Genomic DNA, 16204 nt, shown 5'->3' with positions numbered 1-16204 from the left:
TTCCAGCTAAGTGCCTTTTAAATTTGGTCCACAGCACGTCTTCGTGCATCAGAAGGAAAATATTGCAAAACGTCTTTTGAGACCCTCTCTCAGACTGCGCAATGAATTCTGAATTTTGTAAAACTTAAGCAACACTTTTAAAGCCCCTTCAATCAATACTTATCCTTACATTTTGTACAAAATTACAAAGGATTATTTTAACAGATCTCGAGGTGAAGGGACAGCTCTGAGTGAAAGAAACGAATACTATTTCGGCATACAAAATAATGAATAAATAAATAAATCTGTATTTTAGTAAAGGAACATAGACTTTTAGGTAACGTTTTATTTTCATGCAAAGTAAACACAGATTGAAATTATGATTATTAGAAGCATATGAGTTACCTTCTTCCAAGTACAATGAGACCCTTTGTATCCGGATTGATCAAGCCTTCATCGTGTTGACACCAGACACCTAAAAGAAACAACAAAGCTTATTATAGTATAGTCTGTTAGGAGAAGGGACTCGATTATGCTTATATCACATGGTATCGGACGATCCCAGCATATTACTTTAGGTAAATTGGGACTGCGCAGGATTTGTAACTATGCTAGGAAATATTTAAGCTCCAAGCACATTTTAAAATACAGCATTTATGAGAATGATTTATGATTTTCTTAGCTACTGGCTAGTATTTGTACCTAGCAGTCTCAGCCACATGGGTATACAAATAAGGAATCTAGTGGCTGTAAAAGCCCCGGAAAGATCATTTATCGGTCGGCTCGTGGGTCTGGCAGGTCCTAGAGCTTAACGTTCTAGTAAGCCCGGGTGGCGCGTCGGGTACTTGCTTCGGGGTGGCACACTGGTTTTGCTGGGTAACGTCCTTGGGCGACAGGCAGCCCACATGACTGCCAGGTGAACCAGCGTCGCCTTATGGCGATGGCATCAATCCGCTCCAAGCATGGAGGTAAGAAAGGAAGGAGTGGCCAACCGGCACCAGACGTAAAGCACTGCTTCGAAGCTTCGGTCACCAGATGGGGTGTTCTTTGTTTACATTCAGAAGCTCGCTTGACAGTGTTCTGATAGTATTTCGACACACGACAGTTCCATACAAATCGAAAAAGGGACACATTCGCATGAAAGAAACATTCATAGTGTGATGGATAATAGCAATTTGTATAGTTTAGTGACATTAACGCAAAAATCACATCTTGGTTATTTTTCGATAACTAACAACAGCGATTTTGATCATGAATTTGTTTTATAAAATTCTAAGCTGTTGAACTACAAAAATGTTATGCTTAAAGAATGAAAAATACCTTACGGTACCTTCAAAATTGTATACGTCTTTCGATACCCTTGGTAGAGTATTCGCTACTTTTATTTTATGTTTCAAACGCCAAAATGTTTTAAATAAAATAAATTTTTTTCACATCCATATATTATTGTAACATGTACCTTTTAAAATTTTTTAGAGGAGAGGGTTTACTGCTGCTCATTTTAAACTCATCATTTTAATTTTATATATCTGAAAAATAATCCCTTTGGGCTTACACGTCTTACTTATTTGGGTTAATTAAAAATAAAATATAGTGACTGCACAGAAATTAAAGATTTGCACATGCCGGAAATGAAAAATATGAAATATGTATGGGTATTTATGTATGTGCTTGCAAAAAGCATGTATCTGCCTTTAACAAAATACATAAATATTCATTAAATTATTTATAAATGTATTTGAAATGAAGAATTTATTCATTTATAAACACATGTGAAGAAATCTAATTATTAAATGTATCTAATTTATAATGATTATAAATGTTATCTAAATATATAGCAACCTTAATATTGAATTGTAAACATAAATTGAAATCCTGTTGACAAATACGTTATAAAACTATTTAAGCAAGAATTGTTCGTACTGGAAAGCAATCTGTTAAAAGGCATTGTAAAGCAAATGCTATGAGACGCGCACTTAAGAAAGTAATAAAGAGTTTTGGAATATGCATTATTGAAATTAATGGTAAAAAAATTCTGATAAGTATAATTAAAAGAATTATTCTCCTTATTTTTTATAACTCAGTTACAAGTTTCAAATGATACTTAAAAAAAATCCTTATTTTATTCCCTTTCAGAAATGTTCAGAGAAAGTTAAGTACTATTTAAAGTATTTCGCTAATTTCTAATAATTCTCTAATTTAAAATGAACTGAATAGAGCATTAATTATAAATTAACTTATATTTTTTGATTTAAAAGATGCCTCAGAAGCCAAAAAATCATATCATATTTAAGAAAGTATTTTAGGAAGAAGCTATATAAATAGAAAAGAAATAATGCATATTTTTAATATTAATAATACAATAAACTTTGATCTTAATTTTTGTACCTTAACCGAATAAAATCGAATTACCTTAAATTTTTTTCTAATGTAATTAAAGAAAACTTGTGAAAATATTTCATTCAAATTAAACCATTCTGAGAAAACTGTTCTGCGAAAAGTATAGCATTTAATTCGGTTCAGAATTAAATGTTGTTTAAAAATATGTTATTTTCATATACTTAGGACTAGAAGTGTTGTAGAAAAAGAAAATATATACATTTATATGTATATTTACGACGTAATTGAAAAATATTTACATCTGATCGTGTCAAAACCCATTGAACTTAATTGGAATGGTAAATAACCTAATGTTTTGGTCACCACGTAGGGATCGCCAGTGCTTCAGAGCAGGGTACGGGAGAAACCTGTTTAGGGCTACTCCATCTTGCTTCCTACCTCCATGGCTCCAAGGTTCGAGGGCAGGGGTTGAACCTATGAGCCTGGTTCAGCGGTTGAATTGGCAACTTAATGTCGTAGTATGCCCGAAGTTTACCTACTAATGCTATCGTACTATATTCATATTCCATGTTATTTTGGCCAGACTTTCTATGTTATTTTGCCAGACACAGACGAATGGGCTTGCTGCATAGTTGGTTTCTGTGGTTTGTCCCCTTAAATGTAATGTGATATATGAGTCATTCCTCCTTTCATCTTTTCTCTTAGACATATAGCCTTAATGTACTTAATGTAGCTTAATGTACATGTTCAAATAGCCTAATCTAACTATCTATTACATGGGAAACAAGAACTGCCATGAAACAGGGAGTATAATCTGTCTGATAATAGTTAAAACATTTTGCTATATATTTAATAATTATAAATGGTAATGCCAACGAGCGCATACATTTAGAAAATCCGAGGAAAATTCTGCAAATGAATTATTTTATATAAACACTAGATAAACTTTATATTGTGGTATGAATAGTTATGAATTGCTTCATGGGATCGATAGATTCAAACAATAGACATTCTATTAATAATGTTATTGCCATATATCAAAATACAAGATATTTCATTTTAAGAATTCTCTGAGTTACCTGTTTCATCCAGAAAGCAAATGATTTATTGTCACAAAATTATTGTATATTGTCACAAAAGAAATTGTTACAGTATATATGTGATATTTTAGCAGTCGTGAACATGAATGACGAAGCTTGGCATCAAAGTCCGTGCATTGCTGAGTGTTAAGGCAGCAGAATGACGACGCAGAAGGATTTTGATTTTAATTGCACATCTTTACTAAATTCCAATGGCAGATAATCTTTCTTTTAAATGAAATTCTCCTAATTACATATCAAATAGTGTTTCAAACTAAATACGATGAAATCTAGGCTTTTGACGTCATAACTATTCTAACAAAGGGAAGAAAGATGAGAAACGCAGCAGCATAGATCTTAATAGCAGAGGGAGAGAGCAGCTTCTGACGCAAAATGGCGCGAGTTCTCTATTTATAGAAGCGGTTACATAATAAGATCGAATGTTCTGGAAAGTACTGGTCTAGGGCAAGATCCTGAATTGCAGAAAGTTAATTAAAGGTTGCTAGTTCGCATAGAGCAAAGCCGTCGTATTTTTTTTTTTTTTATATTTTACAAATATGTAAGATATAACAAAATATGAAAGCTCTTTCAAAAAAAAATAATAATAATAATAATTGGCGACCTCAAAATTAACATTCTAAATTTGGTGGTCTGCCCCTAAATTCATCTCTTCTCACAGGTTCCAGATTTTTCTATCTTACGTAACGTTTTATTGCAGATGCCTCTTGTCCAATCAAATTAATTGTAAACCAAAACTCTGAACTGAAACTTTCCCACTCCTAACCTTCTTCCTCTGAAAGTACTATAACTCTTTCCCTTTTTCGCATAAGCTGTCCTGCCGGCAAAACTCGTTTTTATGTATGCTGCTGCTTACTTGCTGAAGATAACGTCGTACTTCAAAATGCAACTTCTGTATTCGAATATAATTAGGAAGCATCTTGTCTGAAAAAAGGACGATTTGATATACATAAAAAAATAAAGATTGTGATTTTTCAAGATACGTTGTGCTAAATTGCGTCATCATGCTTCCCACTCTGCCATTTACAGCCACTATGGTCTTCTCAGCCATTTACGCAATACCGAAAGCTGTTGAGGGTTCCACTGTTTTCATCTACGCATTTTGAAATCATTACACATATGATAAAATGGTGGAGGTCCAGTTTATATGTGTAGCAGATGCTGGATGTGGTCCCATTCTTCTTGTTGGTGCCAGGCATCCCCACTCTGCATATTTGCAGATGACGCAGTGAACTGGAAATTGTTGTACATTATTTACATCAGCGATTTTTCTGGTTGTTATTTGTGTAGGATTTACCGACATATATACTTTTAGTTAAAATTTAATATAAGGAATGGTTCGGAGAGATTTAAATGAAAAACTTGACAGCCATAATTCCCTAGAATAATCCTGTCTTAAAAGTAATTAGTTGCCAACAAAACTACGAAGTTCTCCATATTTCAGTCTCTCAGTAATTTATTACTGGCCATTTTGAATGGAAAATTTATGCCAATGTGTAGTGGAGAATTTATAAATTGAGAGTGACCATTATCGCCGCACATGATGAATCAGTCACCTATCGTAAAGCCCACCAACGGCCGAGCGGTAAAGACGCTGACCACTGGTAGTTCGGTCCGAGGTTCGAATCCCGCGAACGGGCTGGCTGCATGGGCGTTTTCGTGATTTTCCCCATGTGTAACGTGTATGCGAGCCAGTTTCCCTTAGAAAGTCCTCCACGAAAGGCATCCCTCCCCTTAGGCAGATAGCCCTAGTGCGCTTTGCCATAATTAAATACACCACACCACTACACCACACCTATCGTAAAAACTCCTAAATATGAAAGCCGGATTTCCATCAATAACATGAAAAACGAAGGTATTCATTTTGCTGCGATGCTCTGCTTTGGATATCTTTCAAGGTATGTGTTGCAGCAATTATATTTGCCTCTCACGCATATGATGCATGTAGCAAAATGTGGCTCTGGTGTCCTGCGATTAAGATTCTGCAATAGTTAAAAATTTGTATCGAAAGGGTTGATTTACTTCAACTGTGAACAATAAACTAATATTATTATTAACGAAAAAATAAAGATCTTAACACCTACCGTTTATAAAATGTCTGCCAAAAATAATTATGTTTCGAACGCATCATAATAGATCGAATTACATCTTTAGAGACGTTTTATGTTAGAAACATATAAAAACTTAGTCAATACACAAAGAGGCATTCCCATTAAAAATACACGGACACATTTTATAAATTAAATATATTCTTTTTAATTTGTACTTCATAAATTATCTCCCTCTGTTCCAAAAATAAACTGAAAAACCGTGTAGTATGATAAAATATAAACTAGTATTTCTAAGTGCTATAAACAGGTTATTATTTTTTAATACTATAGTCTTTAATTATTATTATAATTTTAAGTACTACTGTTATTTTCTGAAGTACTATAAACAGTACAATTTTTAAGTACAATGACAAATATAGCGAGGCTGTCCTGTATGACTGCTTTTATTAAGACGTCGTTAACCGATGACTGGCACTATTCGTTACGTGATTAGACTGCATCTGTCATCATTAGCCGATATAAAATTTTAAAAATTCCAATCTTCTGTCAAACTCTATACAGATCTCTGGCCAACATATCGGCTATTGCAAGCTGAACGAAAAATTATTCAAAACAATTGACGCTTAACGCGTTAAATGAGTATTAACTGGTGCTAGTGGAAATTTGGCTTAATATAAAATTTGAATTAATATACCGAATACCTGTATATTAATTCATGCATTCATATATATTCACTAATGTAAATGCACTAACTACTACGTAATAAATACTCTATGTAGAGTGAGACATATTTATGCCCTCTCCTGTTATATAAAGCAACGCTAAATGCAATTCTGTCCCACTGTTGACTTCTTTGAGTAAAAAATTATAAAAGTAAAGCTCAGTCGCATTTAAAATAGAAAATTAACATAGTTCGAAAATAAAATGGTTTTTCCTGTCAACTCAGAAAACTGGCGGAGATCCCGCCAAATTCGAGCAAATATTTTGGTGGGAAGTCAAAGAAGCAGGTCTTTTTTTTTATTTAGCTACATAATCACGAACCACTCTTTAATTAATTTGATAATTAACAGATACAAATTATAGATACAGCAAATTTAAAATGGTTAGTAAATATGAACTCAAGTTTTCAGATTATCTGACAAACAAATTATTAAAATTGCAGAGAACCATCTCAGTGGTTAAAATTCTTTAAAATAGCAATAATATTTCGAATTTCTTTATAAACTTGGTGAATGCATAAAGTCGTTTAAATTTGAATCCCTGTGGTATCTCAGGTTTTCGCAGCGTCTTTTATTGCGCATTGTTTGCGAACCTCACAACGTTTCAGTTTTTAGTCCAAAGGGGTTTTGTCTCTAAAGGACTATTGTTTCCGTTTTGCGATTTTGCGTCGAATCACTATAAATGTCCATTTCACTTTTCAAACTATTGCCACAAAATGTTAGATTCCTACATTATATTTGAAGGAATTAAATAATGAACAATCTGCATAAATGTATGTCTATTTCTCGTATTGTGATAAAACAATGGTACCTAGAGCCATCTGATTTTGAATGACGTAATTCTCCTACGAATATGGGCATGTGGAAGATCAAATTAAAGTTTGGAATTCGTTTTATGATCGATTTCCTATTTGGTAAAACTTTAATGAATTTTTGAATAACAAAACTCAAGGATTTCAAAGCGAGCCATGGAAACATTGTACAGAAAAAAACATTTTTATCTCCAGCGCGTGAGTCTCTGTATCGGAAATTCTAAAGATATGCTCAATTTACAACTATTTTGCAATATTGCTGTTGAACTGAATTTTATGGTTTAGAATTATTTATGCTTATTATTTATGAATATTTTATGATTAGATTTACATATCCTATGAGTATGTTATTGAATCATGTTTGCCCATCATTATTGGCGCTAAATCGCACTATTTGGCGACAGTTTTAATTTGTCGAGAATGGTTGACGGGAAAGTACTTAAGTAGCATTGCTTCTTAAACAGAACCCTCTCAACTCAAATGAGATGCTGCGTTTTACATTGAGATATGGAAGAGAATTTACCTGGATATTTAGAGAGATAAGTTTCCTTCATGATTGTGTGATCGACGTCCTTCCAAAAGTAAATAGGAAAACTTGGACATGGAGCTGCAAATATTATTTCACCCTTCTCACCAATTAAAGATCGACCTGAGAATAAATGTTTGAAATTCCATTTCAGAACACACACAAAAAAGATTAACATTTGACATAGAAATTATTTAAGTTTTGTGCTCGAAATTTTAAAGAAATAATGCTAATGCACAAGTAGTCTTATGCTTCTAGCCACGTTTAAAATACAGAGAAAAATTAAACAATTGCAAAGAGCAGAAATTTAATTGCCATTTTCTTCTGGTGTGAATAAATATCGAGTGCTTATAATTGGTTGACGGCTTATTCTGTATAGAGTGAGAAATAATAAAACGGATGGTCTGTTTTCAGTTCAGGGTCATCAATAATATTTGATGCTTTCTTTTCTATGTTGAATTAAGATATTTCTTGAATATTGAAATAGTTATAAATACTTTAATTTAAAGTTTGTTCATATTGTTACGTTTTTCTTTCTGACACCAGATGTTGCGTTATTTTCTTCCTTCACGTTTGTACGGTGTTTGTAGATTTGGAGTGAATAACGACGACACTTGATGAAGTATCGAAAGTCGAACTGTTATAAACACGCTGACACAATCAGCGACACAGCCTTCACACTGTCAGGCAATAACGGTGGAGACAGCTTCACTGCAAAGCACCCGAGTACAGCTCCCAACTACGCTTGGTTGTTCTCGGAAAACCATGTACTCTCTAGACTCTGATGCACTCGACGATACACAAGAGTATAGCTCTCGACTCAGCACAGTCTAAGACAAAACTCGACGATGCACTAATTCGCGATGCACTAAAAGACTCTCTCGATGCACTCGACGACCACCTCGGCGCTAGACTTCGAGACACTCGCTCAATGACTAACTATCAGCTCGCTATACGAGGCACACACACTAACTGACTGCGGACCAGCAAGGATTTTATAGCTTTTGGCTTGTATTCGAGAACATTCTTGGCTAAACGGTAAGAATTCGTTCCAGAAGGTTCTCCATTCGATGGTATATCGCCAATTTTGTAGCCAAACAGGCGATTTTTTTCCAAATGTGGCAACTTTGCCGTCCCTTACCATTTTATGGCAACCCTAAAACTACTTTGCGGGGAAGCCATCTCACCGCGCCTTTACATTTCGTAACACTATATTCAGCATTTTAATAAATGTTGAAATATTTAAATGAAATCCTTGAAAGCATTTAAAACTAAGGATTTAGTAAAATACTTAGCTTATGTTTAAAAAATTGCATTTTGGACTTGATATTACTATATAGGAGTTATTTTCATTGCACAGCTAATTTTTAATATTACGTTATCAAACAGTCGAAATCAATGTTACGTTTTTATTCGTAAACTGTTTGCCAATAAATTGATTAAAAGTTAATTAATTTGTTAATTTATAAAAATGAAACTGAGATGTATTAAATTATTTTAACGAAAATTGCTTTTATTCTTACTTTTTAAGATTATAATAATGTTCGACGACTAAGTTTCATTATCCGATCAGCAAGTGCTCAGTTTTTATTGGAATTTAATGGGATTATAAAAAATTATTGTTCAGTAGTTCGGTGACTATTCTTTATGTTTATGCAGTAATTTATGGACATAGGCGTGAGTCCTTCGGAATTTACCGGATAAAGTAAGACGTTTTATTCTAAATAAGGAAATTTTAACAGCTTAGCGTTAATGCTTGTAAACTGGCACTGGCATGAAGTAGGTTATAAATACTACATTGTAGAGTACATTTATAGTAGAGTACCAAAATAAGAGACTAAATTTGCTTAGTTTGTTAGCTGTCATGTGATAGTTATGACATTTGCTAGAAACAATTCCATAAGTAAGGCATTATCACTTTCAACATCACACTAAATATATCACAAGAAGCAGATAACTTTAGTTATTTAATCGAGGTCCTTTTCTGAGAAAGCCTGTATGTATTTTTGTTGTTCATACTTCTTTTGATTTGACACGAACTCTTAGACGAGCCTATACAGAAGAGGTAGTGATTGCCTACCATTGGCCAGCTGCTTGGATGCCATACAGTTTATAGCACGACTTTTCCCAGTTCCTTCTCTTTCAGAGGAAAGGTTCACATGGAACATCTAGAAAGAAAAATCCCAGAGATTTTCTAGAAGGAAAATCACCAGGGAACGTATCCAAAGAACTCCCACCAGTCTTCCCTAACACCAACTTCTATAGAGAATATAACTTTTACCACTCTTCTCCTAACACCAACTTCTATAGAGAATACGCAGTATTTTAGCTCTTTATCTCTTAACCCGTCAGCACACGCGCTGGGGTAAAATCCACCCCACGTATCGTATTTTCTTAGAAAATAAGGAAAGGTCGTACGTGACCTTTCTAGTACTTCATGTACCTTTCAAGGTCAAGGTTAGGAAGGCGTCGTCCAGAGGAATTTTTCTCGTGTCCTTGGGATTTTGTGTTTTCGGGAAAGGAATGTGCAATGGGATTGTAGCTACCCCGCGCGTTTAGTAACGTTTCACTTCTAGGGAGACATTCATAGAGATGAGTGCGTATGAGCGAGAATAGTAACGACTGCGGGTTCTTCTCGCTAGTGTTGAAACTGATAGCAAAATTGAAGATTCCGATTCTGAGTGCGTTAATATTTCTGAAAGTGCTCCCGAAACTGATTCTGACCTGTAATATTATGATTCACATGATTTAGGGAGCATATCTTCTTTGACATCAGATGATTTTTATGTTTGAAAAGATGGAACAATTAAGTAAATAATTACCCTCGAAAACATTTGGACACGGCTGCACAATATAGTGACATATTTACCTGGTGTCAAGAAAAGCTTTAGAAATTTGAAAAATCCAACTGAGTGTTTATTGCAGATTTTTGATAAATAAATAATGGAAGATTTGGTGAAATCAACAAGCATTTACATTTCATCAATAAGAAACAAGATAATAGATTATTTCATCAATAACTTCTCTAGAGAACGTGATGCACAAGAGACAAACGTAGCTGAATTGAAGGCGTTATTTTTCCTAACATATTGCGCTGGAGTGCTGAAAGCACCACTTCTCAAAGCAAAGATTTGTGGTCAGCTGACGGAAGCAGAATAACAGTTTTTCAAATAACAATGTCTATCAACCGATTCCACTTCCTGTTGGTTTATTAGGTTTGATGACATAAAGATGACGGCTGGACTTGCACTTATTAAAAGTGTTTTTGAAATATTTATCAAAAACATACGAAAAATATATTCTTTATCTGAATATTGTACTATAGACGAAAAATTAGAACAATTTCGAGAAAGGTGTCAATTCAGACAATATATAAAATTAAGCTCCCAAGATATGGAATAAATGCATTTGCTTTGTGCGATTCTCATACATTTTACGCATACAACCCAGAAATTTATGCAGGTCAGCAGCCTGTTGGACTATATAGACAATCAAATGTGGCATTGGATGTTGTGCAAAGACTTATTGCACTCATAAGTGGCATTGAAAGAAATATAACTTATGGACAATTGGTACATGAGCATTCCTTTGGCCAATAAATTATTGAAAAAGCACAAATTGACATGTTTTGGGACACTTCAAAAAGATAAGAGTGAAATTCCAGAAGAATTTCTGCGAAATAAATCGGTTCTTGTTCTATCATCCATGCATGAGGATAATCAAATCGCTCCATTGTCTAAAGAGCAGCTCAAGCTCGAAATGATAACTTTTTGCAACTCTACAAAAGGTGATGTTTATACTGTTGATGAATTATGTGGAACTTAGTCTGTTCCAAGAAAATGCCGCCGCTGGCCTCTAACGGTATTTCACGGACTAATGACCATTGCAGGTATAAATACTTTTATTATTCATCGATCAAATAAGGACCAAGTGAATATCAACCGAAGAGCTTTTCTCAAAGGATTTAACATTAGAGCTTGTAAAAGAACATGCCCTGAAAAGGGTTGTAATTCTATCTCTCTCGAAAAACTCAAAACTGGAGTAAAAAGGTTGGCAGGAATAGAATATGCAGCATACCTTCACCCTAAGAAATTGTTTGTAAAAATATGTTGTCACATTATGTGAGGATTGTTCAAAACAAGATTATTTGAATAATAAACTCAGGTGGGGGGACGGAAAACCTATGTGTTATTTATATTTTGTAATATTCGTATTTAGAATCTATTCTTTGATATGAATAATTGTAGGACATTATATTGAGTTTAAAGGAAAAAAGCTAGTAAGAATGAAGCCTTTTCATATGCTTCTAGTGCTTTATCAAACCAATCTTTATAATAAACACTTATGTTTAAAAAATATGTACATATGAAAACTGATTTTTCTAATATAAGAAATCATATATGTATCTTATATAAGTCAGTAATTTTGCATAAATTTCGAATTTTATCGCTTACTTTAGGTAACTAGTATGGAAATGTTTGTATAACTTAAAGTAAGATTCTCTCGAATTAAAACTGGAAGAAAGAATTAACAGAATTCACAAAGCTATTAGTCATTTTTATACATTCATTTTAAACAAAGAAAATGCATTTATTTATACGTTAGGGGGATGAACTCTGAAAAAGAAACACTGGGGTAAAATTTGTCCCGCGCGTGTACCAACGTAGCGCAGTGATACGTGTGTGTTGAAGGGTTAAAAAAGAGCCTCAGGAAATGGATTTAAAAGTTTCCTAACTCTCTTCCCTAGAAACAATTTTTAAAGAGATTACGATAGTACTTTAATTGCCCTCATGCAACAAACCCTTTAGGCATTTATAAACATATATGCCTTCTTAACTGGGGCAAAAGTCTATGGTAGCCGGCTTTTTTACGACCATGCTAACAGTTGGCGGAGTCCATAGGTAATATTCTTTGTTTCCAGTCTGAGGATTCTATAAATAAAAACTGAGTAATAACGAAGTGGTATAACTCCACACATTGTGCAGAGTTTCATTCTATGACCACAGGTGCATTCTATGATCAATTTTTTATTACTCTAATATCTCATTCTATGATTGATATTTCTTAGAAGCTCAAGAGCTAGATTCTGATGGTCATGATCGTGTCGGGTACAAACTATGTGACAAATATGTCTGCTGACATTTCTCGAGTACTTAGCCATGAATGTGCTGTTTCGAGCTGATCCAGTTTTTTGTTATCCTCTTATGTCGGCTGTTCGTGTAGAAGTTTGAAACTACGCCACAGAGTCAAGATTATACGCGTTTTAATCAAATACTTATACATAAGAGTTCTTAAAAACCAGAATGACTGTACGAGAAAGATTATACGAATGTGAGAATGAACAAATGTACGAAAACGAACGAGAAAGAATGTAGCTATAACTTCTATTTTTTCAATATGTGTAAAGTAGGCATTACAAAAAATATTATTCGCATTCCACACTCATTGATCAGTAGATTCAGAAATTATGTAAATTAGAGCTCAAAATGTAACCATATGTAAATTAGCTTTTATTTTTTCTAATGGGCCGTGCTGGATAGGAATTTCTGATCTCATTTTGTTGTTATTGTTGTCTTGTCCATATTGCATCGAACAACGGTTGCCAGAGCCTACTCCGAAGAGAGGTTGGACTTCTATTTTCCACTCCCAATTTTGAGGGGAAGCACCCAGGGAGATCTGGAGGTCTCCAACCCCTCCTCCCTTCCACCAATCCACGCGAGAGAACTTTCGGCTCGCCGCGTATTTAGAGTGCCGCCATGCCGCACCGACACTATACATTTACAAAATCCATATCTTCTCCGGGATTCAGACCCGGGCCCTTCGGCACAGTAGTACGCTCTCCTAACCACAATACCACCTTGGTGACATTCTGATCTCATTTAGCATCTGAAAAGAATGCGTTTATGTACTGTAGGACAACCCTATAAAAGTATCAATGCCTTTGAAAAAGTGCTGACATCAGATACTGCAATGTTCCTTTCCAGTTTTTTACTAAGGACGTGAGTATAACAGACAGAATATGCAGTAATTAGTTCAAAGAGGATCGTCGAATACGAAGCTAAGGTTTCTGATTTCGTACGCAGCAAATGTCGATAAAGAATTGCCATTTCAGCAGCATGTTTTGACAGATGTCACAATATGTCAACATTTATTATACTTTCAATTACGTAATTTTCAACTGCTTGTCAAGCTGTTTTTTCCAATTCAGCAACTTTGTACAACAGAACAATAGTCCATGCAATATCGTGCAATGGAAATTGAATGGCAAGATGTTGTTTTCTCTGATCAACAGTGGTTTTATTTAGGTAAAGATGGTCACACATGTGTCCTCCTCCGAGAGGGTAAGAGATGCTTAGAAGAATATAGTTTTATTCGCTAAAAATGGAGCTTTTTTGTTTTCGGTGTTTAATGTGTTATTGGATTTGAAAGCAGATCCTCTATTGCAAGACTTCAAGCCCCCGTAACGAGTACTCGATATCTGAATGACATTCTACAACTTTTTAACTTTTGTACATGCAGTGATTATCTTTGGATAATATTCTAGAAAGATAGTGACACTCCTCATCCTGCAACAGCCTTCCTCAGATTTAATTGTACGTAACTGCTTTCTTGCCTGCTTTTATCAATTGAATGACATTCTACCGATCTGTCGAATTTCTGTACTTGCAGTGTCTCTCTTTCGATATTTTTCTAGAAGAATAATGACACTCTTCATGCTGCAAAAACAAAGTAAGCCGAATGCTCCTTAATCCTTCAAGAAACTTAAATTTAGGCTGAAGGCTCCAAATAATTAATAATGTATATTTTATGAAATAATTATTCGTCCAAATGTTAAATTCATATATAAAACCAGAGAGGGAAATATGTAATAGTCTGTCTTCTAGCTTGGGTTGAATAGTACTGAATATGTCATATTTGTAAGTTGGTACCAAATTTTGAATTAAGTTAAATATAAAAATCAATTAGGTAATTTATAAATAATAATAACGTAAAATTCCTTTTAACCTGAGAAGACTTAATAAAGTTGGTATTAATTTGAAATTTATATTATGTTTTCATTTGTGTATTTCATTTATCTTTTTTCCGATCCTTACCCGAGCACGGTCCCGGAGAAGACATTACTCACAAGGCGATGTCTTTAAATACGATCACAAACAAATGTTTAATTTGCTAGCACTTACTATATTTCTATGATTATTTTAGGTTTTGCTAACCTAGTTGGTTTAAATTTTTATTAGTTATGCAATTTAGTTACGGATTCACCAGATAATATTGTAGGACCAAATCGTAGAATATTACATTGGTGCTATTAATTAGTGTTACGGTTTCACCTGTCAGTTCTGTGTCGGTATTTTATTACGGTACCGGCGTCAAAACTGAGCTCATCCTGCTCGAATGAAATACTACTAACCTGCTTAACGCTTACACATAATTCCTAAATTAGCAATCTATAAAAAAGAACAGTAACTAATTTTCAACTGCAGAATGTTGAATCTATTCAATTATACGTTGCATTATATCAGTGTCGACTTTCTAGAACATTCTCCAAGCTTAACCCACACAGAATACCAAGCATTCTTACTTCATTTAATAAAAAGAAACTTACGTTTCCCGTTCCTCTTGACCTTCCCCATATTTTGGGGGGTTTAGGAAATGCGCTGTTTATTTTCCTCTTCTCTGAGATGCCTTATCCTATTTTAATGTAAACAGTTTCAAGTGATTATGCTTTAGAACTCTGTGAATCAAATTTCACTGATTTGCTACATCTCTCAGGTAACATAATGATTTCCCATACATGCATTGTTCTGTAGTTTGTTTTTAGTTTGACGTCGCTTAGAAATTAGCTTTTTCATTCTGAAGCTCAACCTGTTTATCATAAATTATGTCTGCTAAATTTTTAAATATGCGTGTTGCGTCACCAATAACAATTGATAGTTCCGTAACCAAAATGGCTAAAGAATACTCACCCTTTTCGTCTACAACACGAATATCCATTCCCAGAGCAGGCATTGGACTTCGCCGGCATACAGTGGCAGATTCATGTCAACACCGGAGAAAAATCCGAAAGACTCAGTGGCTCCTGAAATAAAATTTGCAAAACATACATACGTACATTATTTTACTTGGGCATTGATTACATGAACACATGCAAGTTTATTATGCATGCCACCGTTGATTTCATTTATGTTAATCATGTGCACGTCCTCTTTATCCTCTCTACGTGCAGCGCTCTCATCCATTGCATAATGTAAATGAATATTTGATTCATGTTAAAAAAATACCAGATTAAGCAAAACTACCGTTATAGTTCTTTGCAAGTGATTAAATTTAAAATTAAGAGCGCACGCCGTGCTGGAGCAGGGTATCCACAGCGAGCTTTTTAATTTCTAGCTACAAATGGGCCCTCTTACCAAAGAATATGAATTCAAATTCTTTATTCTTTGATGGGGAAATCGAAGCCATTGTTGTGGTTATTCAACAAATGTCGATTCGTAGCCACTCTTTTGTACCGATTTCAAAAGTCCGTTTCAAATCCTTCTGTATAATCAAAATAGTTCCCAAAGAATCTTAAACGGTACGCTTCTGCTTGAGGCAATAGTGTACAGAAATTCTTTCCACTTACCAATGGGCCCTCACTGCATTTGATGGGAAAATTGAAGCATATTGTTGTAGCTATTCA

At 34.4% G+C, this 16204-nt stretch overlaps 1 pseudogene; it reads right to left on the bottom strand.

The window, feature by feature from the left end:
• Positions 1-16204, bottom strand: part of LOC118204618 (acetoacetyl-CoA synthetase-like) — a 73299-nt pseudogene that overhangs the window by 11171 nt on the left and 45924 nt on the right.

The sequence above is a fragment of the Stegodyphus dumicola genome, chromosome 10 (assembly GCF_044657685.1).
Source record: "Stegodyphus dumicola isolate Sdum_Otavi_A_Nest chromosome 10, ASM4465768v1".
Classification (NCBI taxonomy): domain Eukaryota; kingdom Metazoa; phylum Arthropoda; class Arachnida; order Araneae; family Eresidae; genus Stegodyphus; species Stegodyphus dumicola.
The sequence above is the reverse complement of the archived record's forward strand: the minus strand, read 5'-3'. Positions and strand labels throughout refer to the sequence as shown.